The 23,060-nt window shown below is 48.7% G+C and overlaps 2 pseudogenes; one reads left to right on the top strand and one right to left on the bottom strand.

The window, feature by feature from the left end:
• Positions 1-1,131: 1,131 nt before the first annotated feature.
• Positions 1,132-4,505, bottom strand: LOC138987140 (olfactory receptor 4P4-like; annotated as a pseudogene).
• A 3,068-nt stretch (positions 4,506-7,573) lies between these two features.
• Positions 7,574-7,693, top strand: LOC138987142 (5S ribosomal RNA; annotated as a pseudogene).
• The last annotated feature ends 15,367 nt before the right edge of the window (positions 7,694-23,060 follow it).

Raw genomic sequence — 23,060 nt, 5'->3', positions numbered from 1 at the left:
GCAAAGTATTTTGCAAGTACAAAAATAAGACACATACATATTCAGTTCAGTTCAGTCCCTCAGTCGTGTCTGAGTCTTTGAGACCCCATGTACTGCAGCAAACCAGGCCTCCCTGTCCATCACCAACTCCCGGAGTCCACCCAAACCCATGTCCATTGAGTCAGTGATGCCATCCAGCCATCTCATCCTCTGTTGTCCCCTTCTCCTCCTCCCCTCAACCTTTCCAAGCATCAGGGTCTTTTCAAATGCGTCAGCTCTTCTCATCAGGTGGCCAAAGTGTTGGAGTTTTAGCTTCAACATCAGTCCTTCCAATGAACACCCAGGACTGATCTCCTTTGGGATGGACTGGTTGGATCTCCTTGTAGTCCAAGGGACATTCAAGAGTCTTCTCCAACACCACAGTTCAAATGCATCAATTCTTCGGCCCTCAGCTTTCTTTAGAGTCCAAGTCTCACATCCATACATGACTGCTAGAAAAACTATAGCTTTGACTAGACAGATCTTTGTTGCTAGTAAAGTAATGCTCAAAATTCTCCAAGCCAGGCTTCAGCAATACATGCACCATGAACTTCCAGATGTTCAAGCTGGTTTTAGAAAAGGCAGAGGAACCAGAAATCAAATTGCCAACATCTGCTGGATCATCGAAAAAGCAAGAGAGTTCCAGAAAAACTTCTATTTCTGCTTTCTTGACTATGCCATAGCCTTTGACTGTGTGGATCACAATAAACTGTGGAAAATTCTGAAGGAGACACACACATAATATAGCCAAATATTAATATGGCCTATCTTTGTGTGGAGAACAGTTAACAACATTTTTATGACATATTAATAATATGATTCTTTAAAATTCATATCTTTCCTATTAATTCTACAAAATATTACATTATTTGAGAGAGAAACATGAGAAAATATCCTATTACCTAAAATAAATCTATAGTATTAAATATAGTTTAACTCATTATATAGAATACAAATCTATACTATTAATAGTTACATTTTATATCCAAAACTATACACATTTTCATAAGAAAATGCAGCAATCTTAAAAATGTATTTCAAACAAAATGTATACTTTGCACTAGAAAATCATGAAAATCCTATAGGTATGGGTGTATACACATTAGACTTCCCTGGTAGCTCAACTGGTAAAGAATCCATCTGCAATGCAGGAGACCTCTGGTTGATTCCTGGGTCAGGAAAATCCCCTGGAGAAGAGATAGGCTACCCACTCCAGTATACTTGGGCTTCCCTGATGGCTCAGTTGGTAAAGAGTCTGCCTGCAGTATGGGAGACCTGGGTTCAGTCCCTGGCTTGGGAAGATCCCCTGGAGGAGAACACGGCAACCCACTCTGATATTTGTGCCTGGAGAATCCCCATGGACAGAGAAGCCTGGTGGGCTACAGTCCATGTGGCCACAGAGTCAGAAACACCTAAGCACAGCAGCAGAATATATATATATTCCCATCACTGAGTCTGATCTATATTTTGTCAAATATTATTTTAGGATTATTCTACACTTGAAATTAGAAACGAAGTGAAAGTCTTTTACTTTGAAATAAATCATCTATTTTGAGGAACTAAAGGATTTATATTTTCTTCTTTTTTGTAGCAAAGTCAGTTGTAGTTTATTTATTCCTTGATCATGTATACTTAATGTCAAACCCAGTTAAAACAGCAAGAGTTTGTATATATATAAACACATATATTTTCCCCAATACTTACAATGTTACTTCACAAACAGATCACACAGTGACTTGCTTTTCAGACTGTAAGACTTGCCATGTAGACTATAAGGCTGGACTTTACACTATGTTGTATTTAGATCTATATATTCTTTTTCACTTAAGTAAAATAATCACAGTTCACAAATACACACAAAAAGATCTCTAGGTACTTGATTAAAAGAAATCTAGAGTTGTAGGATACGAGGCTAGGTATATAGTTCTGAAAGGAGTTTGCAGTATGTGATTGTTCTTATTTTCCTATAACTGCCTTTTTGTTTTTGTTTAGTCGCTGAATCATGTCCAGCTGTTTTGCATCCCCATGGGCTGTAGCCCACCAGATTCCTCTCTCCATGGGATTTCCCAGGCAAAAACACTGGAGTGGGTAGCCATTTCCTTCTCCAGAGGATCTTCCTGGCCCAAGGATTGAACCTGTGTCTCCTGCATTAGCAGGTGGATTCTTCAACTGTCTTTTACCTTTTAACATATTATTACCTTTTATACCTTGAGGCCAAGTATTTTGAGAGCGAAGTCTCCCCCAGGTTTAGCCTTCAATACAGGCAGGATCACTCTCCCTCCAGATTTTTCAGTGTGTTTTTACTCTGTAAAAAGTTTTCTTTTCTTTTCTTTTTTTTTTTTTAAACAAAGGGGATTATTAGTGAAAAGTGAAATCAAGGAAAACACATTGAGAGGAAAATAAAGAAGGAACCACTGAAGGCAAGCTGTTGTTGGAGGCTTGGCTTTTACACATTCTGACTGATTTTCCCATTAGCAGGAGAGAATCAGCAACAGAGGGAGTGATGAGAAGACAGTCACTGGCGTCAGATGAATAGCCTTCAGATCATTAAGCTCCCTTCCCAGAACCTTTTATTGCACCAAAGTCTTCTTATGGAATTTTTCATCTCCATGTTTCTAAGTGTGTAGATAAGCGGGTTGAGCATGGGGACAATAATTGTGTAGAAGAGCGTAAACACTTTATCTTCTGGTAATGTTGTGGCAGGTCTAATGTAAACAAAGATGACAGGTGTGAAAAAGAGGATCACGGACTGTGATGTGGGAACTACAGGTGGAAAGTGCTTTATGGTGGCTTTCTGCAGAATATGTGCACACATTATACAGAATCAAAGTGTAGGAGGCCATCAAAACCACAAAGAGCACCAGTCCCATCAAGCCAGAATTGGCAATGACAAAAAAGCCAATTTTGTGTATCAGTGCAGGCTAGTTTTAACAAAAGATACGCATCACGGAAACAGTGATCTATTTCACTGGGGCCACAGAAAGGTCAAACAATCGCAAGAAGAAAGAGACCAAGAGAATGAAGAAGTCCCCCTGCACACAACACTATGAGAATTGAGTGACGTTTTTGCCTGTTCATGGTGATGGCGTCGTGGAGAGGTTTGCTGACGGCCACATAGCAGTCACAGGCCATCCCTGTGAGGGTGAAGACCTCAATCCCCCCTCAAAGAAGTGGGTGGTGAAAAGCTGTGTCATGCAGTTTTTATAGGAAATGGCCTTTTTCTCCATCAGTAAGTCAGTCATGAGTTTGGGTGTCACAGTGGAGGTGTAGAAGAGGTCTGAGAGTGCAAGGCAGTTAAGGAAGAAGTACATGGGCTGGGTGATTAGCTGACTGCATGTAATAGAAATCACAATGATCAAATTCCCCAACCAAATAGCCAGGTAACAGAATAAGAAAAATAAAAAGCAGAGGATCTGGACTTTCTTGTCCATAGAAAGTTCTAAGAGGATAAATTCAGTAACATTATTTCTATCTTCCATGATCCGATGTTCAAGAAAGTGATCTGAAATGACAAAACCAATGAAACGAATCATTGATGAGAAAATGGAAACCTAATATCTACTTTAAATGGCACCAATGCCTTTTAAAGACAAGTTATTTTGAGACCCACTGAAATCATTTTCATTAAATATGAGTCTTTGACTATCTAGTACTAATATTCTTCTAAGAGCTAAGAATACAGTGATAAATTAGACAAAGTTCCAGTTTTTATATAATTTAAATTATTTTGTGAGGAAGCAAGGAATTATATTTATCAAGAATTTTAAAAAAAGAGATGATCTTAATAGTGTTAAGTAGGGTGACATATAATGTGCCAATTTAGGATGTAAAATAGAGGTAACTATAGAATTTGCTTGATTAAGTGGTTCCTAATGAAATCACAAAATTGGTGTAGGGTGTGTGGGTGGGTTTTGCAGTGCTGGCACAGAGTCAATGTTAAATAAATATCAATTAAATAAAAATCTGGAAAGTGAACAATGTGCTATAATTTTGAAGGAATAATACAATAAATAATCATCCTTTAGTCAGGTAATTCATGATAAAACTGAAGAACAAATCATTTTTATGAGTGGACTCATAATCCTTTTTGACTTTTAAGTTAGTTAAGTCGCTCAGTAGTATCTGATTCTTTGCGACCCCGTGGACTGTAGACCACCAGGCTCCTCCATCCATGGGATTCTCTGGGCAAGAATACTGGAGTGGGTTGCCATTTCCTTCTCCAGGGGATCTTTCTGACTCAGGGATCAAACCCAGGTCTTCTGCATTGCAGGCAGATGCTTTAACCTCTGAGCCACCAGGGAAGCCCTTTTGACTTTTAAGAGGAAATAATTCCTTCATGTGAAATACTCCATGAAACTTTCATATTTCTTAAACAATATTTGAAGCATCTCTAGGTTAATATATTGACAACTATGCTTTTCCTGTTTGTCTATATTTCTCTTGCAAGATTATTTCCTCTTTCAAAATAAATTAACATTCAGAAGTTATTTGAGTTACATCTTATCAGACTGTAATTATAGTTCCCTAGTTTGAAAATAATATACTGAGAAAAGGGCTCCCCTAATTCCAAATTAGTTCCCCTAAACACAATGCAATAAACAAGATGGAGCACTTCTTCCCGTAATTTCTTAGAGAATTCACCCACACAATCTGCATGTGGAGTAGAGTTCCCTTTGGTCCACATCTTCTCTAGCATTTGTTATTGATAGACTTTGCAATGAGGACCATTCGGATTCGAGGAAGTGGTCCCGCCTTGTAATTTGCAGTTGAGTCGCTGCAATCATTAGTGTTATGGAGCAAGATGAACTTTTGGAAATGCAGATGTAATTCTATCACCTCCCTGCCACAACTGCTCTTGGATTTTCCCATCATATTGAATATATGATCACATCCCTTCATTGCTTGTCCCCGAAGTTTGTCTCTGATGTCTTTTCACTGGAATGCCCTCTGCACTCTGGCTTCCATCCCATAGGGCATTTTTCATTTCTAGAATGTCCTAGGTTTCCCTGGTCACATAGCCTTCCAAGATGCTATTTTCCCTGTGGGAAATTCTTCCTGCATCTTAACCCTGGTTTACGTAGGTTCAACCTACGGATATCAAATCAATTGTTACTCTGAAAAGCCTTTCCTGAAACCCAGGTTTTGCTGAGGGAAGAGGTCCCACTATAAGTTTTCAAAGGATCTGGCTGTGATATATCATTAAATTCCTCTCAGTGAAAGCAGGAACTCTGTGTCTTCTTCTCTCCGCATTCTCTTTCCTGAAACTTATTACATGCCTCCTAGCTCATCATAGGTGCTCAGTATTTACTTAGTGTGTGAAAGACAGAAAAGATCGTGGAGGCCTCAAGGTGTCATTTGGCTCGGCACTTTTCATCTCCTTGTATATTTGGCGATTGAATTCTTTTTTCCTGGGTTGATGTGTACACTATATTCGAGGCACAATCTAAGGCATGAAGACATATCCATACATATAGGTTCTTGCTTTCAAGGAACTCGTACAGCACATTTCTACAAGTGAGGGCTTTTCAAATGCTCTAGAAGAATGGGAACGTTCAGTATGCTCCATTTTCATTTCAAAGAAAGATCGTTTGACTTCCATAGCAAAGGTGGAGACCTTCCAGCCTTTAGTCCAAGACTTATACCTTGACCATTTCAGGCAAGTCTGGAGGTGTGTGGCTCTTGCAGAAATGTGAAGATCTTCCGTCGTCCTCAGACTTTGGTGTCATTGCAATCATCCAGAAAGCTTCCAGGTCTAGGTTCCCGACCACCACCACACACAGTCAGTAGCCAACGGAGTGGATTCCAGGAATACGCGTTGTGAACCCGCATGACCGTTGATATTGTTGCTGCACACTCAATGCAGTGGGCAGGGCCTGGATTGTCCACTGGGTCTCATGTGGAATGGAAAGAAGGGCTTCCCACCCCGCCCCCCCCCACACACACCTCACCCCCACTGTTGACAGCCTTGTGACTAGAAACGGTCCCTGAAACAAGAATCAGACAAACCAGAGAAGCCCAGATGATAGTCCTTGAGATGAAGGAACTAAGCAGCTGGTTGAGATGGCACCAAGGGGAAAGGTTGCTCTTTTTGTCTGCCCCTCTACTCCTTTCTTCCTGGACGCCTTAGGGGTTCGTCATCGAGATTTGAAATAAAGTGCACAAAAGTCATATGTGTTGAATCAAGATTTTGCATTTAACCATCTCTCAAAAAGGAAGAGAGCTTCACCTGCACATGTTTCTTTCAAAAACGTCAATTGCTTTTCAATTCCGGGGTTTTCTCTCTTGCCTTGTTCAAGTAGCCTTAGGAGTAAAAATCAACGAAAACTACATAAAGATTCAAAGACACCAACAAAGGACAGCTTCTGTTTCTGAAATCATCTTTCCATTTAGTAGAACACGAGCTCTATTCTTTGTATTTTGCCTAGGGAATTAGCAATGTCCTGGTTCAGATGGCAAGGCATCCGCCCTCAGGAGATTGGGGTTTGATCCCTGGGGCGGGAAGATCCCCCCGGAGAAGGAAATGGCAACCCACTCCAGTATCCTCGCCTGGGAAATGCCACGGACAGAGGAGCCTGATGGGCCGCAGTCCATGGGTCGTATCAAAGTTGGGCTCAACCCAGCAACTACGAACACAAGTATTTCCAAAGACCACACTCAAGTGTGTGTGTGTGTGTGTGTGTGTGTGTGTGTGTGTGTGTGTGTCTCTCTTCTTGCCGTCTTGGAGTCTGTCTCCGAATCTTCATGTATTTCTGCCTCTGTATCTCCTGACAGCCAGCCACCGCCCCGTTCGTCTGGCCCCGCCTCTCCCAGGCGCTCTGGCTCTGGCTGAGGAGCTTGCGCAGGCCAGCTGTCTCCCCTTGGCGTGGGTGCGTCACGAGTGTCTGTGTGTCTGTCTGTGTGCCTGCCTGTGGCTCGTCTGCTCTCTCAGGAAGGTCGAGGGCTTGGCGTGGGGGCAAAGGGGGCCTCGGTAGTGCGAAGGGGAGGGGCTGAGGCGCCCGGTCGACCGCGCCTCCCTGGCTTCTGGTGGGTTTGGGCACCGGACAGGTGCCGGGCAAGTTGGGCGCTCAAGTTTCGCTGTGCCTAGGCCCGCAGGAGGTTCAGAGGCCCCTGGGCCGCGGGGGGGGAGGGGAGGCGGCGGGCGCCGAAGACCGACACCTCCGGGCCGCGCGGGCCTGAGCAGCGATTGGGATCGGGGGTGGGGGAGGCCCGCTCAGCGCGCGCGGCGGGTCTGGAGTGGCGGGGTGGGAGGGCCGAGACCTCCGCACCCCTCTGCCCAGCCCCAGGCCCAGCGCGCGCGCGCGCATGCACACCCCTCCCGGTCAATGGGGGTCCTGAAGCCCCTCGGGCCCCGGCCCGCCAGGCGCTTGCTGGTCTGGTGTTGGCGGTGTTCGGGGGGCGGGCCGGCGTCAGCAGGCTGGAGTCCCGTCGCGGGTCGTGCGGCTCAAGAACAGCAGGCCCCGCGATGAGAGGTGTGGCCCGTTGGCCCGACCTGCAGGGCAGAGCGAAAGGGAGGCGAAGCGCAAGGCTCTTCGGGCGCCCCACGCCAACCGCCTCCGTCTCCGGCCGTATCAGCCTGAAGGAGCCCGATCTCGTCTGATCTCGGAATCTAAGCAGGGTCGGGCCTGGTTAGTATCTTGGATGGGAGACCACCTGGGAATCCCGGGTGCTCGAGGCTTTTTGCCTACCAGAAGAGGTTCTTTAGCCCCCGCCGCGCGTCCCGATTCTTGGATCCCCTCCGCAGCCCCAGCCCCTCCCGGGGCGGGGGGAGCGGGTGGCCGGGGCCCCGACTCCCGCTGCAGACCTGGGTTGCCTCCGCGCGGCCCGCGAGCCCCTCTGCATTCGCATTCGGCTTCCAGGACACCTGACGACAGGCAGTCCCGTCTCCATCTGGGGCTCCTTTGGCTTCCCTCAGGCAATCCCGGGACTTGCACCGACTCCAGCCATAGCCCCAGCCCCCGCCACACACCTGCCTTGCAGGCGATCACGCATGCGCATGTGCGGGCGCATGCATGCAAAGATAGATGTGCCCAAACGGGGCATCTATCTTGTTCACTTATACTGTGGGTGGATCTATGCCTGGGAGTCGGACTGCTGAACCATAGGCTACTTCTGCTTTTAGTTCCTTCGGGAGCCTCCATATTCTTCCATCGTCTTCAGACTTTGCTGTCATTTGCAATCATCCAGAAAGCTTCCAGGTCTAGGTTCCCGACCACCACCACACACAGTCAGTAGCCAACGGAGTGGATTCCAGGAATACGCGTTGTGAACCCGCATGACCGTTGATATTGTTGCTGCACACTCAATGCAGTGGGCAGGGCCTGGATTGTCCACTGGGTCTCATGTGGAATGGAAAGAAGGGCTTCCCACCCCGCCCCCCCACACACACACCCCCCACCCCCACTGTTGACAGCCTTGTGACTAGAAACGGTCCCCGAAACAAGAATCAGACAAACCAGAGAAGCCCAGATGATAGTCCTTGAGATGAAGGAACTAAGCAGCTGGTTGAGATGGCACCAAGGGGAAAGGTTGCTCTTTTTGTCTGCCCCTCTACTCCTTTCTTCCTGGACGCCTTAGGGTTCGTCATCGAGATTTGAAATAAAGTGCACAAAAGTCATATGTGTTGAATCAAGATTTTGCATTTAACCATCTCTCAAAAAGGAAGAGAGCTTCACCTGCACATGTTTCTTTCAAAAACGTCAATTGCTTTTCAATTCCGGGGTTTCTCTTTTGCCTTGTTCTAGTAGCCTTAGGAGTAAAAATCAACGAAAACTACATAAAGATTCAAAGACACCAACAAAGGACAGCTTCTGTTTCTGAAATCATCTTTCCATTTAGTAGAACACGAGCTCTATTCTTTGTATTTTGCCTAGGGAATTAGCAATGTCCTGGTTCAGATGGCAAGGCATCCGCCCTCAGGAGATTGGGGTTTGATCCCTGGGTCGGGAAGATCCCCCCGGAGAAGGAAATGGCAACCCACTCCAGTATCCTCGCCTGGGAAATGCCACGGACAGAGGAGCCTGATGGGCCGCAGTCCATGGGTCGTATCAAAGTTGGGCTCAACCCAGCAACTACGAACACAAGTATTTCCAAAGACCACACTCAAGTGTGTGCGTGTGTGTGTGTGTGTATCTCCTCTTGCTTTCTTGGAGTCTGTCTCGGAATCTTCATGTATTTCTGCCTCTGTATCTCCTGACAGCCAGTCGCCGGCCCGTTCGTCTGGCCCCGGCCTCTCCCAGGCGCTCTGGCTCTGGCTGAGGAGCTTGCGCAGGCCAGCTGTCTCCCTTGGCGTGGGTGCGTGCGAGTGTCTGTGTGTCTGTCTGTGTGCCTGCCTGTGGCTCGTCTGCTCTCTCAGGAAGGTGGAGGGCTTGGCGTGGGGCCAAAGGGGGGCCTCGGTAGTGCAAAGGGGCGGGGCTGAGGCGCTCCAGTCGACCGCGCCTCCCTGGCTTCTGGTGGGTTTGGGCACCGGACAGGTGCCGGGCAAGTTGGGCACTCAAGTTTCGCTGCGCCTAGGCCCGCAGGAGGTTCAGAGGGCCCTGGGCCGCAGGGGTTGGGAGGCGGCGGGCCCTGAAGACTGACACCTCCGGGGCGAGCGGGGCCTGAGCAGCGAATGGGATCGGGGGTGGGGGGGGCCCGCTCAGCGGCGGCGGGGTCTGGAGTGGCCGGCGGGTGGGAGGGCGCCGAGACCTCCGCACCCCTCAGCCCAGCCCCAGGCCCGGGCGCGCACGGGTATCCTGCCTGTGACTTCCTAGCACCAAACTGATTTTTCCTCAACATTGTTCAGTGCCTGTCATAGAGGGAAAGAGGGAGAGTTACTGAAAAAATATTCAAAGTCTCTTATAGGAAAATATTTTGAAATATTATATTTTAGAAGTATAGACTATTAAATTTATTTTAAATTATTCATCCTATTATGTACAGGCTGTAAAATGCTATCAAGGGGCACTTTTGGATAAATACTTTAAAATATACGAGTCATTTTGGCCTGTGTGAAACAGACTAAATAGCCTAAGCCATGAGTTCCGTTTTAGTCTTAACTCAGATCAACTGGTGGTGGTGGTGGTCATTCGTTAAGTCGTGTCCGACTCTTTGTGACCCATGAACTGCAGCACGCCAGGCTTCCCTGTCCTTCACTATCAAAGAGCCCTGTCTTTTTCACTATCAAAGAGCCCTGTCTTTTTCGGCTACTGTTGTAAATCCCGTAGACTAGCTGATAAACAACAGAAAGTTGTTTCTTGTAGTCCTGGAGGCTGGGGAGTCCCAAGATCATCAGCAGGTGCCACGTCTGGTGAGTCATGTTTCCTGGTTCCTAGACTGCCTGCTGCTTCTCCCTGTCCTCGCAGCACGGGAGCCCATTCCTTCCTGGCCTGACCCCTCCCAGAGTGCCTGCCTCCTAGGATCATCACCACGTGCGGGGTGAAGTTTGAGGGCCCATAAACTGTCAGCCCATTGCAGTCCCTAAGTATACTCTGCATTATTTCAGTCTTTTGAAATAATTCGAGCTTTCCTAATAGCCCAGTACATGTTCTTTTTGTTATATGTTCATTGGGCTCTTGAAAATAATATGTGTCAGTGGGAATGCAGTGTTCCGTGTGTATCAGTTACATCAGGTTTGTCACAAATGTAATTCAGATTCCAGTAGCCACGTTGAGTAAAAGCAGAAGTAGGTGAAATTACCTGTAATATATTTTATTTTAACACACCCCAAATATTATCATTTCAGTGTGTAATCAACATGATAAAACCTAATGCAATAGTTCACGTTCTTTTTTTCATGCTAAGTCTTTAAAATCCAGCATGTGTTTCAGGCTTGCAGCGCATCTCATTGTAGAGCCAGCCACATTTCAGGTACTTCATGGTTGCAGGTGACTACGTACCAGGGAGCCCAGTTCCAGGAGAGATGTATCTTTAACGTCTCCCACTGGGATTATGAACTCGGCTGTTACTCCTTTTCTATTTCTGTCAGTTTTTATGTATTGATATTTTGAGGTTATGTTATTAGGTACATTCAAGTTTAGAATCCTCATCTTCTTGCTAGACTGAACTTGTATCAGTATGAGATGTTCTTTTTTATTGCTAGTAATGCTTCTTTCTTTAGACACTATTTGACAGTGATGTTGCCACGTCAGTTTTCTGTCCGTGTTAGCTTGGGTATCTTTTACCTTCACCTGTCTAAAAGACCTTCCATCTTAACATGTACCTCTGAATAGTGTATAGTTTTCACTGGAATCAGTTTGAGTATTGGCTCTGTTTATAATGTTGATATTTCAGTGTGTAGACACCATGTTGCTGTGTGATTTCTGTTTGTCCCACCTAGTCTGTGTTCTTTGCTCTTGCCTTCTTTTAGAAGTATGAAGTGTTTCTCTAGTTCTGTGCTCCTCTGTCAGGTTGTTGGGTGTACATTTGCAGACACAGCGCGTGTTTTACATTCAAGTCTAACTTAGTACTCTTACTGCCTCCCTGACACGATTGTTTCCTCCTTGTCACTGTCACACTTTAAACGGTTAGATATATTTTTGGCATTAACATCATTGTTTTGTAGAGTTAGTATTTACCCTCACAGTTACCTCATTGTTGGTCTTTACTTGTTTTTTATATTTCCATCAGAGACTACTTTTCTTTTTCCCAAAGCACTGCCTTAATATTTTTTTTTAGTTCATGTGTGTGGGTGATGAGTGGTCTCATTTCCATTTGCCCTCAAAGTCTCTATTTTGCTTTCACTTTCGAAGAGAGTTTTTGTTGGATGTAGAATTCCAGGTTGGTGGTTATTTGTTTTTTTCAGCATTTTACAGATGCCAGTCCATTATCTTCTGACTTCCTTGTTCTTGGAAAGTCAGCTCTCAGTGTTGTTGTGCCGTTTAAAGCCACACCCTTTTTCCTCTGAGTGCTTGAACATTTGCTTCTTGCCTTAGGCACCCACAGAGCTGCTGAAACCAATGTGTGGTTTTCATTTTTGACTCAATGGTCTGATTCTTGAACCAACTCTTACCACTGTCCCTGTCAGTCAGTTCAGTCGCTCTGTGTCTGACCCGTTGCAACCCCATGGGCTGCAGCACGCCAGGCTTCCCTGTCCATCACCAACTCCTGGAGCTTGCTCAAGCTCATGTCCATCGAGTCGGTGATGCCATCCAACCAGCTCATCCTCTGTCATCCCCTTCTCCTCCTGCCTTCAGTCTTCCCCATCATCAGGTTCTTTTCCAATGAGTCAGCTCTTTGCATCAGGTGGCCAAAGTATTGGAGCTTCAGCATCAGTCTTTCAATGAATATTCAGGACTGATTTGCATTAGGATTGACTGACTGATTGGATCTCCTAGTAGTCCATGGGGCTCTCAAGAGTCTTCTCCAACTCCCCAGTTCAGAAGCATTGATTCTTTGGCATTCAGCCTCCTTCATGGGCCAACTCTCACATCCATACATGATGACTACTGGAAAAACCATAGCTTTGACTAAATGAACCTTTGTTGGCAGAGTAATGTCTCTGCTTTTTAATATGCTGTCTAGATTTGTCATAGGTTTCCTTCCGAGGAGCAAGCATCTTTTAATTTCACCATCTGCAGTGATTTCGGAGCCCAAGAAAATAAAGTGTGTCACTGTTTCCACTGTTTCCCCATTTATTTGCCATGAAGTGATGGGGCTGGATGCTATGATCTTCATTTTTTGAATGTTGAGTTTTATGCCAGCTTTTTCACTCTCCCCTTTCACTTTCACTTTCACTAAGAGGCTCTTTAGTTTCAACCCCTGGAGGCATTTCTTATTCCCCTTTCTGTCTTTTCTCCACCATGAGGGTCCCCATTTATAGTTTTTAACAACATAGTTTAACAACAGATTCCTTCAATACATTCTATCCCTTTTTCCCTCTTATATATATATTGTAACCAATCCGTCCTTCAGTTCACTGATCGTCTCTTCAGCTACATCCAATCTGATGTTGAGCCCAGAGACTGAGTTCTTAAATTCAGTCCCTGTTATTGTAAAGTTCTAGATTGGTTTTGATTCTCAGAAATTTTTCCTTTTGTCAAGTATATTTTTGAACAGGTGACATTTGCATCTGATACCTCTAGCATACCTCTGATACGCTGATATATATCTCATACCTCTGGATCTGATTCAGTTCTTTTTCTCTTGGTCCTGTTTGTTGTTACACCCTCTTTTGCTTCTTTGGTTGCATGTTGGACATTATGTTTGGAAAACCCTAGAGGTTCTGAGTGATGCTGCCTTCTCCAGAGTTTCCTCTGACGCAGACCTCCAGTGGGGACAGAGCTGTCTGTTCACTCAGGGCCTGAGGGACTTGAGGCTTGGGGGTCCTTTTAAGCTCAGTCTCAGCAGCCTTCACCCACCTTCTCCCCCGACCCCAGGGAGGAGCTTTCCAGCGTCTCCAGTGTCTGGAAGCCTGGGGTGCCTCCCAGGGCCCCGCGTTCTCGGCAGGTCTTGAAGCCCACCGTCTCTCCTGAGCACCACGAGGTGACTGATAGTCAGCACTCAGCCGGTTTGGGCAGAGTGTTGGGTACGTTTTCTGACATCCGGACTGACTCGTCAGGCCTGCGCTTGTCTCCACAGCCCAAGGAACCCTCCAGAGCTGTGTTAGCCAGCCCCCTCTGCTTGACTTTTTCCCTTCCTTTTCTTCACAGAGTCAGCTTTGCTCAGATGCCCCGAGGGAACGAGCGGCCCTCTCAGTCTCCAGCTCCCTCACTGAGCTTCGCTTTTGTTTGAAATCTTGGATTGTGGCTGCCTAAGGACCTCTTTTAAACCTTATTTAGCTTTTCTAGCTCTTGGTAGGCTGACCTACAAGATGCTTGCGTCTGTCACTGGAAGTGGAGACACCCTGGGGGGTCTTCTGTCATCTGAAGCCACATGTAACAGTCACAGTAATTGTCTTGATCAAGTTAATTTGATACCAGGGAAAACAAGAACCAGGGGTCCTTGCTTGGTACCCATGGCTGTGTTTCTGGTCAGAGTCCCCAGCTTGCCTGGGCTGTTTCAGTGCCACGTGAACTTGGGAAGGAGGTGGAGCAGGCGGCCCACGCGGCCTGGAGACAGAGGAGCCGGTCTCCCCTCTGCCCTTGCCCCTGGCGGCCCAGGGCAGGCCTTGCAATGCCGGGCTGCTGGTGGTGGAGGTCAAGGCTGAGGAGGGAGGGGTTACGTGACCTGTATTCTGTGACATGGTCACATGTGGGTTTTTTTTTTTCAGTTTGAAAAAATGACTGCTTTTAGTCTTCCCTCCAGTTTCACTTTAAGGTGGAAAATGAAGATTTTATTCGTAAAGTTGAGCACAGTGACCTTACAGTCTTTTTGAAAGCAACAGTTGATGTTTTAAGAACACATCTCAGAGAACTCCAGTAGATAAAGCTAAAAAAAAGAGAACGTGTTCAGGGTGAACTGCGGGCAGGACCCCAAACTGTACCCTGTCTCTCCCAGAGTGTGTAATTGCTGAGATGGGTGGATATAGGACCCCAAGCACCCTGGGGACCGAGGTCCTCAAATGACAGCATAGGTCCGGGCTGAGCCAGGAGCAAGTGGCCTGTGCCCTGGCGAGTGGAGAACCGCGAGGGTGGGAGTGGAGCCAGGAGAGGGGTGGGAGACTCAGGCGGGGTCTGGGAGGCGCTGGCTGTCGCGGCTCGAGGCAGGGACACCCCTGAACCTCCACCATGCAGTCCCCACGGGGCAGAGTCGTCTGGCAGCCGAGGGTCGAAGTAAAGAGGGCGAGTTCACAGCAGGTTGAATGAACCCCTGTACCCACTGTGGGTTCATTTTAAGTGCCTGGAGTGAGGTTGGTCAAGCCCTTGCTGAGCTCGAGTGAGGGAGTCCGACAGGGAGGACCGAGCTCAGGGTGAGAGTGAGGGCAGCTAGCGTGGTGAGTCCTCCTCAGCTGAGTGGGTTCTGGGGACGCCCTTGAGTTCAGGACTGCCCTTTCAGTAGCCTCACTGGAGGCTTGTTTGGGGGTAGGGGGCAGAAGCCCACTTAGAAGACGTGCTCATTCCCAGGGTGGTGGTTTCTGAAGGAGTTTATACTGGTTGGTTTGACTGTGACCCAGTACCTTGCAGGGTCATGTTTGACAGGGGCCTGAACTGTGGGCACAGCCTGCCTTCTCCTGCACTCCACACTCAATTGTTGTCTTTTTGGCAGCCCCTCCCCTCTCTGCACCCTTGACAGTGGACCTGAGCCCAGCCCCCTGTTGCCATGGAGCCCCTTGTGACCGAGTGGGTTCCAGTTCTGGGCTCCTGGGAGATGTGCTGGAGGCGGAGCCTTCATGCCATTTGGTGGTCATAGTGTGAGAGCAGTGGTCATAGTGTGAGAGAACGGTGTGTGTGAGAGTGGTGTGTGAGAGCAGTGTGTGTGAGAGTGGTGGTCGTAATGTGAGATTGGTGGTGATAGCTCGGTGGCCGAGTATCCTACCGTGAAACAGCGGTTGCCCCGAGTGGGGCTGCCCCTATCGCGAGGATGGGTCGCAGAAGGGCCCGCCTTTGGGCGTTATTCCAGCGCTGCAACCCCAAGGCAAAGGCGAAGACTAGGAAGGACTTGGCCTCGGCCCACGTCCTGGAAGCAGAGCGGCCTGAGGTGAGAGCAGCCGGGGGCTGGGCCCGTCAGATTGGCCCTCACCCGGCGAAGCATTGGGGTTGTGTTTCATTTTGTTAGCATGGTTGTGGGCCCTGCCGGCCAGGGCATTCTGGCCTTAGTGGGCAGGATCGACCCCAGCAGGTTTACCTTGTAAGAGGTTGTGCAGTTGCTGCATGGAGAATGGGCGGGGGCCCCACAAGAAGGGAAACACTGGCTGGAGAAGTCACTGGGGCACATGGACTGAGCTATAGAGTCAGTCCTTGAAGCAGAAAGGGTAAGGCCCTTAATGTCTCCCTTCTTGCAAAGAAAGGATATACGGGCTGGAGGAATCTCTGGGGCGTGAGGATCGAGCTAGAGAGTCAGTCCTTGAAGCAGAACGGCTAAGCCCGTTAATGTCTCCCATGTTACAAAGCACAGACCAGTGTGTCCAGTATTTTAATGACAGGTACCTACTGCTTACGTGTATGACATACACCCTCATAGCTACACATGTCTACTGCATGCCTCTTACAAGTGCTGGGCACTGTTCTGGGTGCTGAACACTCAGTATGTAGTAGGGGATACGTAGCCCAGGATTTTTTTAATTTCTGCAAAGAAAAATAGAAGAACGAAAGACTCCGTGTGGTTCAGTTTGAGCAAGTTCACCACGTGGACGGCCCCGCATGCACGCAAATTGTGGTAAAGTACATATAACATAAATTTAACATTTTAACCAGTTGATTGAATGACTGGGTGGCTTCTGTGGAGTCAGGCTAACAGATGGCTTTGAGGCGCCATCCGCCTTTTTCCCAGAGGAACACTCCAAAGCCTCGTGGCCTTGTAGACCTTCTTTTTTTTCTTCACTTTCCCCAGTGGCTCCAGGTCTGTGTGTCGTTTAAGAATCTCTTTATCCACTTTGTTGTTAGGTTTACGTTTTGGAAAGTTTCTCAAATGTCCCTGGGTCTTGAGAAGGCAGGCTTGGATTCCAGGTTCTCTCCTGCCGCGTGCCTGCCAGGTCGAGGTGGAGGCTGAAGGCCGGTCTGAGTTGTGGTGGTCTGTGTGGTCTTGGGGTCAGTGGACCCCTCTTCTCTGGAGGGGCATGGAGATCCTTTGTGTGGAGCCTGGAGAGACTTGACAGGGTCAGTCTTCACAGTCTCGCTCTCTTTTTAATTTATGTTTGTATTTAGTTTCTCATTTAACTGTTTTCTAGGAATTTCCAACTCCCGAAGGATACACCTACAGGGAGCAGCTTTGTAAAGCCAAAGAGGAAATCGCTCAGCTGAAAGCTGAAAGGAACAACACCAGGGTCAGTAGGGGGATTCTCACGTGTTGACATTTGCCCCGCGGGGGTCACCGCTGGCCTCCGTGTGCTGTCTTTAAACTTTGTCTGATTTTCAAGTCATTTTCCACATCTTCCCGCTGAACAGACCAGGGTGGATCAGTTCTGGGTTCTCATACCTTGCTTCAAATTTCTGATGAGAGCTAATGTAATTTTAGTACATATGAGGGGGGAGTTCTCTTAACTTACATTTTTGTCCACGCTACACTTTGTGTGGGATCTTAGTTCCCCGACCAGGGGTTAAAACCCATGATCCTTGAAGAAGTGTGGAGTCTTAACTACTGGACCCCTGGGGAAGTCCACTCTAACTTTCGACGGAACTGGCAGGATTCCGACGTGCCTTAGCATGTTTCCAGCTATAGCGTGAGGCTGAGAGGAGTTATCGGCCCGGAATTCAAGCATGAGGTTGAAGGTGTTCCTTTGGCCCTGCCCTGCAGCTGCTGCTGGAGCACCTGGAGTGCCTGGTTTCGCGATATATTCCACCCGTCGGGATGACAGCAGGCAAGCGGCAGGCGCAGTCCCCAGCCGGCATGAGGAGTGAGGTGGAGGTGCTCAGGGCGCTGAAATTGCTCTTTGAACACCACAAGGCCCTGGACGAGAAGGTACCAGCCATCCGGCCATCCTGGATTTGTACACTTGCTGCCTTGTTAGGCGGATGATGCACATATTTATGTAACTAGTTGACTTTTTTGCGCGTCTTGAATTCTTGTATATACATTTTTTCTGTAAGAAGTCAGAGTTTTATATGGTTAAAAAGCGTTGCCTGCATACATGCTCAGTCGTGTCCGAATCTTTGCAACCCTGTGGACTGTAGCCCACCATGCTCCTCTCTTCATGGGGCTTCCCAGTCATGAATACTGGAGTGGGTGGCCATCTTCTACTCCAGGGAATCTTCCTGACCCAGGGATCCCTGCCCTCTTGCATTGGCAGGCGGATTCTTTACCACTGAGCCACCTGGGAAGCCCCCAGTTAAAAAGTATTAGTTGGCATGAATGTCTCAAGATCTATTATATTCTGTATATCAATTTGCAGTAAAAAACTGGGTAATAATTAATTTAGGAGAACATTTGTTCTCTCAAACTTAGAATTTAAAGCTGTTAACAAGCAGATTCTCTTGACGTTAAGATCAATGAGAGACATTCAAGGTATTCTGTGACAGTATCCATGTATTAGGGTGAGTATACACTAAGAAGTGTACTAACGTATATACACACATCAACACACAGTGACTCGGCCCCTTTGATTTGAGTTGAGAGCGTGATTACGAGTAGCACTCGAAAGGTGTAGTTTGTTAGAAGAAGAATTAGGTGCCACACATAAAGAGGTAAGTTTGATCAGTCTTTGTGTAATTTCCGTGAAGGGTTTGTCATTTGAATCCTTTCATTTTAAAAAAGAATGAAGGCTGCTGTAGTGGTGGGCATCAGATGTTATTTATCTTTCTGATTGAGGACCCGCCCACCAGGGTTATTTTAATGACTAGTAAACTAGACTTGTGGCTCAGAGTTGCAGGATCTCTTAAGTACCCCTTTGTCCAGTAGAAGACAAATTCTGACTCTAATCACCTGGTGGTATTCGGGATGGATAGCATCACCATGTATTTTCTTTTTATGTTGTGATTTTCAGTTTAGAGTTGAGTTTTCCAGGTGGAGTTTTGCTGTCTTTACTTATTTCTTTACTCTGATTCAATTTTTTTTGGTTTTAGCAGATGATTCTTTCAGAGGAGAATAACCAGGAAAAGATACTAACGGACAGGGTGCTTGATGTACATCATGAGCAAGAAAACATGCCAAGCGCCAATGGAAAGGCAAGTCCTTGGTCTCGCTCTCTGTCTGGTTCTCGTCTTACCATCCAGTCTGTCTGGGCGGGGCTGTTGGGACCTCTCACCGATGCACCATGTAGGTCTGAGTGGCCACGAGGGTCCTGTGAGCTCCCAGAGCGCAGAAGGCAGTTTTGACCTCACAGATTGCCCGGAAGTACTGTGTTCCCTCCCTCCCAAAACCAGGCTGTGTAAGGCTTCCTTTCCCCCTTAGAGACCCTCCGACGGCTCTCTAAGCCACAAGGAAGACATGGTTAAGAAGATGGAGCTCCAGGAAATCATAGAGAGGCAGTTGCGGGAGCAGAGCCAGATGGAGGAGCGCCTGGCAGCCCTCTCTGCCCACGTGAAACATCTGGAGGAGGACCTGGACACGGCCAGGAAGGACCTCCTCAAGTCCAAGGACATGAACAGAAAACTTGAGCGGGACGTCCGCGAAGTGAGTGACTGCAGCTGTGTCTGTTGTCCTGAGGTGGAATGTGGGTTTCTTGTTCTCCCGGGGATCTCAGCCTTGGGATGGCTGCGTGAGTAAGAGCAGAGCACCGGAGAGACCACAACTGGCTGCCTCCCTGCCTCCGCGTCGAGGTCTCTGGGGTAGAAGAGGCCTGGTCCAGGCGGTCCGTTGGCAGTGGACCAATGTGAGGGCAGCCCTGACGCTGTGCCGCACCCTGGGTGTGGACTCCTCATTTCCACAAGTTCTAGGGGGCCCACTGTGTTCCTTTTTTTCAAAATTCATTCATCCATTCATTCATTTATTGGCGTATAGTTGCTTTACACTGCTGTGTCAATTTCTGCTGTACAGCAAAGTGAATCAGTCATCTATCTATCTATCTATCTATTTACGTATCTGTCTCTCTTTTAGATTTCCTGCCCATTTGCTTCACCACAGAGCACTGAGCAGACTTCCCTGTGCTGTACACTAGGTCCTTACTCATTGACTTTATGTGTAGTATCAGTGCTGTACCTTTAGCCCCGCCGCGCGTCCCGATTCTTGGATCCCCCCCGCAGCCCCAGCCCCTCCCGGGCCGCGGGGAGCGGGTGGCCGGGGCCCCGACTCCCGCTGCAGACCTGGGTTGCCTCCGCGCGGCCCGCGAGCCCCTCCGCATTCGCATTCGGCTTCCAGGACACCCGACGACCGGCAGTCCCGTCTCCATCTGGGGCTCCTTTGGCTTGCCTCAGGCAATCCCGGGGCTTGCACCGACTCCAGCCAGAGCCCCGGCCCCCGCCCCACCCCCTGCCTCGCAGGCGATCGCGCATGCGCGTGTGCGCGCGCACGCACAGATAGATGTGCCCAAACGGGGCATCTATCTTGTTCACTTATACTGTGGGTGGATCTATGCCTGGGAGTCGGACTGCTGGACCATAGGCTACTTCCACTTTTAGTTCCTTCGGGAACCTCCATATTCTTTTCCATACCGGCTCTCCCCACGCCCATTCCTACTCACCGTGGAGGAGAGTTCCCTTTGCTCCACATCTTCTCCAGCATTGGTTATTGACAGACATCGCAGTGAGGCCCAATCGGACTCATGTGAAGTGGTCCCTCCTTGGAGTTTGGAGTTGAGCCTCTCCAATCATTAGTGATGTGGAGCAAGATGACCTTTTGGAAATGCAGATGCAATGCTGTCACCTCCCTGCTCCAACGGCTCTCGTATTTTCCCAGCATATTGAAGATACGACCACCTCCCTTCAGGCTTGCTCCTCACGTTCTTCTCTGATGTCTTTTGCCTGGAATGCCCTCTGCACTCTTTGGCTTCCATCCCATAGGGCATTTTTCGTTTCTTGAATGTCCTAAGTTTCCCTGGTCACATAGCCTTCCAAGATGCTATTTTCCCGGCCTGAAATTCTTCCTGCATCTCAACCCTGGTTTACCTAGGTTCAACCTATGGACCTCAACGAAATGGTTCCTCTGGAGAGCCTTCCCTGACACCCAGGTTTTGTGGTGAGGGAAGAGGCCCCTCTATAGGTTCTCAAAGGATCTGCCTGTGATGTATCATTAGAGTCGTCTCAGTGAAAGCAGGAACTCTGTGTCTTCTTCTCTCCGCCTTCTATTCCCTGAAACGTATTCCATGCCTCCTAGCTCATCGTAGGTGCTCAGTATTTACTTAGTGTGTGAAAGACAGAAAAGCTCTTGGAAGCCTCAAGGGGTCACTTGGCTCGGCACTTTTGATCTCTTTGTATATTTGGCGATTCAATTCTTTCCTTTCCTGGGTTGATGTGTACACTATATTCGAGGCACAATCTAAGGCATGAAGACATATCCATACATAGAGGTTCTTGCTTTCAAGGAACTCGTACAGCAGGTTTCTACAAGTTAGGGCTTTTCAAATGCTCTAGAAGAATGTGAACGTTCAGTATGCTCCATTTTCATTTCAAAGAAAGATCGTTTGACTTCCATAGCAAAGGTGGAGACCTTCCAACGTTGAGTCCAATACTTACACCTTGACCATTTCAGGCAAGTCTTGTGGTTCCTTCTGGAGGTGTGCGGCTCTTGCAGAAATGTGAAGATCTTCCGTCGTCCTCAGACTTTGGTGTCATTTGCAATCATCCAGAAAGCTTCCAGGTCTAGGTTCCAGACCACCACCACACACAGTCAGTAGCCAACGGAGTGGATTCCAGGAATACGCATTGTTCACCGGCATTACCGTTGATATTGTTGCTGCACACTCAATGCAGTGGGCAGGGCCTAGATTGTCCACTGGGTGTCATGTGGAATGGAAAGAAGGGCTCCCACCCCCACACACACACACACCCCACCCCCACTGTTGACAGCCTTGTGACGAGAAACGGTCCCCGAAACAAGAATCAGACAAACCAGAGAAGCCCAGATGATAGTCCTTGAGATGAAGGAACTAAGCAGCTGGTTGAGATGGCACCAAGGGGAAAGGTTGCCCTTTTGGTCTGCCCCTCTACTCCTTTCTTCCTGGACGCCTTAGGGTTTTGTCATGGAGATTTGAAAGAAAGTGCACAAAAGTCATATGTGTTGAATCAAGATTTTGCATTTAACCATCTCTCAAAAAGGAAGAGAGCTTCACCTGCACATGTTTCTTTCAAAAACGTCAATTGCTTTTCAATTCTGGGGTTTCTCTCTTGCCTTGTTCACTTAGCCTTAAGAGTAAAAATCCACGAAAACTACATAAAGATTCAAAGATGCCAACAAAGGACAGCTTCTGTTTTTGAAATCATCTTTCCATTTAGTAGAACACGAGCTCTATTCTTTGTATTTTGCCTAGGGAATGAGCAATGTCCTGGTTCAGATGGCAAGGCATCCGCGCGCAGGAGACTGGGGTTTGATCCCTGGGTGGGGAAGATCCCGCCGGAGAAGGAAATGGCAACCCACTCCAGTATCCTCGCCTGGGAAATGCCACGGACAGAGGAGCCTGATGGGCCGCAGTCCATGGGTTGTATTAAAGTTGGGCTCAACCCAGCAACTACGAACACAAGTATTTCCAAAGACCACACTCAAGTGTGTGTGTGTGTGTGTGTGTGTGTGTGTGTGTGTATCTCCTCTTGCCGTCTTGGAGTCTGTCTCGGAATCTTCATGTATTTCTGCCTCTGTATCTCCTGACAGCCAGCCGCCGGCCCGTTCGTCTGGCCCCGGCCTCTCCCAGGCGCTCTGGCTCTGGCTGAGGAGCTTGCGCAGGCCAGCTGTCTCCCTTGGCGTGGGTGCGTGCGAGTGTCTGTGTGTCTGTCTGTGTGCCTGCCTGTGGCTCGTCTGCTCTCTCAGGAAGGTCGAGGGCTTGGCGTGGGGGCAAAGGGGGGGCCTCGGTAGTGCGAAGGGGAGGGGCTGAGGCGCTCCGGTCGACCGCGCCTCCCTGGCTTCTGGTGGGTTTGGGCACCGGACAGGTGCCGGGCAAGTTGGGCGCTCAAGTTTCGCTGCGCCTAGGCCCGCAGGAGGTTCAGAGGCCCCTGGGCCGCGGGGGTTGGGAGGCGGCGGGCGCCGAAGACCGACACGTCCGGGGCCGCGCGGGCCTGAGCAGCGAATGGGATCGGGGGGAGGCCCCGCTCAGCGAGCGCGGCCGGGTCTGGAGTGGCCGCGGGTGGGAGGGCGCCGAGACCTCCGCACCCCTCAGCCCAGCCCCCAGGCCCCGCGCGCACGCATGCACGCACGCCCTCCCGGTCAATGGGGGGTCCTGGAAGCCCCTCGGGCCCCCGGGCCCGGCCAGGCGCTTGCTGGTCTGGTGTTGGCGGTGTTCGGGGGGGCGGGCCGGCGTCAGCAGGCTGGAGTCCGGTCGCGGGTCGTGCGGCTCAAGTACAGCACGCCCCGCGACGAGAGGTGCGGCCCGTTGGCCCGACCTGCAGGGCAGAGCGAAAGGGAGGCGAAGCGCAAGGCTCTTAGGGCGCCCCGAGCCCACCGCCACC

Source organism: Bos mutus, unplaced genomic scaffold (genome assembly GCF_027580195.1).
Source record: "Bos mutus isolate GX-2022 unplaced genomic scaffold, NWIPB_WYAK_1.1 CTG808, whole genome shotgun sequence".
NCBI classification, from domain to species: Eukaryota; Metazoa; Chordata; class Mammalia; order Artiodactyla; family Bovidae; genus Bos; species Bos mutus.
Note: the sequence above shows the minus strand (reverse complement) of the source record. Positions and strands in the feature narration are given on the sequence as shown.